Source organism: Tursiops truncatus, chromosome 14 (genome assembly GCF_011762595.2).
Source record: "Tursiops truncatus isolate mTurTru1 chromosome 14, mTurTru1.mat.Y, whole genome shotgun sequence".
Taxonomy (NCBI): Eukaryota; Metazoa; Chordata; class Mammalia; order Artiodactyla; family Delphinidae; genus Tursiops; species Tursiops truncatus.
The window spans coordinates 1,432,832-1,435,501 of NC_047047.1; the positions used below are offsets into that span (position 1 = coordinate 1,432,832).

The window sequence follows — 2,670 nt, forward strand, 5'->3', positions numbered from 1 at the left end:
TACAGAGTGAAGTAAGTCAGAAAGAGGAAAACAAATACCGTATGCTAACACATATATATGGAATCTAAAAAAAAAATGGTACTGATGAACCTAGTTGCAGGGCAGGAATAAAGAGGCAGACATAGAGAATGGACTTGAGGACATGGGGTGGGAGGGCGAAGCTGGGGCGAAGTGAGAGTGGCATCAACATATATACACTACCGAATGTAAAATAGTTGGCTGGTGGGAAGCAGCAGCATAGCAGGGAGATCGGCTCAGTGCTCTGCAATGACCTAGAGGGGTGGGATAGGGAGGGTGGGAGGGAGGCTCAAGAGGGAGGGGATGTGGGGACGTGTGTATGCATATGGCTGATTCGCTTTGCTGTGCAACAGAAACTGACACGGTATTGTGAAGCAGTTATACTCCAATAAAGATCTATTTAAAAAAATAAGTTATACAATGAGAAAAATGCAAGCACTGTTTAAACTCTTGATAAGTATTTTACAAAGAAATAAAACTTTAAAACTCTAAGAAAAAAAAAAGTTATCACCAAACCTAAGGCTATCTAGAATTTCTCAGTGTTATCTATTAGAAGTTATATAGGTTTGAATTTTACAGCTATGGTTCCTCGTACTGGTAATTGCTGTAGAGATGGGCAGAAACACATTTGCCTTCCTACAGCAATCTCTGGTCAGAGGTTGGCATGAACTTAATTGGTTTTCACTACTGATTTTTAAACTTCCAACATTGGAATTACGTGGCATATTAGGTTGAAGTTGTTCAGAGAAATAAAACCAGTAATGTGTGTGTGTGTGTGTGTGTGCGTGTGTGTGTGTGTGTGTGTGTGTGTGTGTGTAAATAGGAATTGGGTCACACATTCACGGAGGCAGGTGAATACTAAATCGGCAGTGTGGGCTGCTAGGCTGGAGAACCAGGATGGTACAGTTCCAGTCCAAAGGTAGTCTGATGGTCAGATTAGCCAAAGTTTAAAAAATCCATGGTATTCTGTGATGGAGAGAATTTGGGGAGAAAAGGGCATGTCCACTATTATCTGGAAAGTGTGGATTGCAAAATTTTTTGCAAAATAGTCAAACAATTTCTATAAATGTAAAAGTCACCTATTATTTGAACAAGCTATCATACACTGTGGAAATCAATTCCAGGAGTTTCGGACTGTAAACTTTTTTGTTGAAAAATTAAAGAATGAAAGACAGAATAAGGAAACAATATGTGTAAATACAGAGAAAGGTTTAGAGGAATATTCTACCAAATTATTAAAAGGCTGTGTTGGGGGGGATATTGAAAAGATGATATTAAATTTATTTTATAAAAACAAAACAAACAAACAAAACAAAACAAAGGTAGTCTGATGGAGAATTCCCCCTTGCTTGGGTAAGCAGGTCTTTTTGTTCTACTCAGGGTCTTCAGTTGATTAGATGAGGCCCACCCACACTATGGAGAGCAATCTGCTTATTCAAAGTTCACCAGTTTAAATGTTAATCTCATCCAAAAACACCCTCCAAGTTGACACATAAGATTAATCATCACACCTGGGGAGCTTTAAAAAATACTGATGCCTGAGTCTCATCCCCAGTGATTTTGACTTCGTTGGTCTAACATGTGTTCTCAGCATCCAGATGTTCATCAGGGGCCCCAGTGGTGACACCTTACATTTTATCCCTGGAGATTTCACCTACAGATTCAGAAAGAAAAGATAACACCAACATACAAGAATCAAACTGTATGCTTCTACTATAGGAAGAAGCTCTTGTGTTACACTGTACCCACCCCTTTAGGGTTGTAATGATAATAACTGACTTTTTTCTCTGCAAAGTTGGGTTTTTTTTGGTTTGTTTTTGTTTTAGGTAAAATGTCAGAACATGTGAAAATGCTGTACTAATTTATCTTAATATGCTAAAAATAGTGAAAATTTAAAATTCTTCATGAGTCCAAGCTGGGCCATGACTCCCACTGACGGGGCTTACCCAACGCACTAATTCCAAGTCTGGTGACCATCCGCGAACTGGCACCTGCAATTAAGGCTGCAGGCATACATCTTCCAGAGTGGTAGAATCTCGTTCCCGTAATGCCAGCCAAGGTTCCAGATGTAACTAAGAAAACCCAAATGTTCCTTGGATCCTGAGACAGCTGATAGGCACGCAGGCCCACTAATCCACCCAAGGGGAGCCTGGCAGCCAGGGACGGGACACTGCCTGCTTTTGCACAGCCAATGATCCCGCCGGAAGCAACCAGTGCTACACAGCCAAAGCCAATCCAACGCAAAGGCACCAGTGGGCCGGAGTCCTTCTGCATTGCTCTTTCACTCCGTCCAAATGAAGATCACACCAGGCCTTCACCTCCTTCCCCAAGGCCTGCATTTGCCGACGAGGGTGCACAGGCCTAGGAAACCTACTGTTTCTGCCACAAAGTTTAACAATATTTTTTTCTAATTCTATTCCTCATCAATTTCCCCATTCCTCCTTGTTTTACACGTGGCCATTTTAATTTATACTTGTGGTAATTAAAAATAAATTAGATTTAAAATTCAGTTTCTTAATCACAACAGGACTTTCAACGGATTCAATAGCCACCTGTTGGCTACTGTCCGTGGCGTCAGGCAGCACAGATACAGGCTCTTTCCATCTTCGCTGAGAGTTCTGTTGGGCAGCCTTGATCTAGAACAGGAAGCTT

At 41.2% G+C, this 2,670-nt stretch overlaps 1 pseudogene; it reads right to left on the reverse strand.

Moving 5' to 3' along the window:
• Positions 1-1,920: 1,920 nt before the first annotated feature.
• LOC101321757 (transmembrane protein 14C pseudogene) lies at positions 1,921-2,292 on the reverse strand (annotated as a pseudogene).
• Between the last annotated feature and the right edge of the window lie 378 nt (positions 2,293-2,670).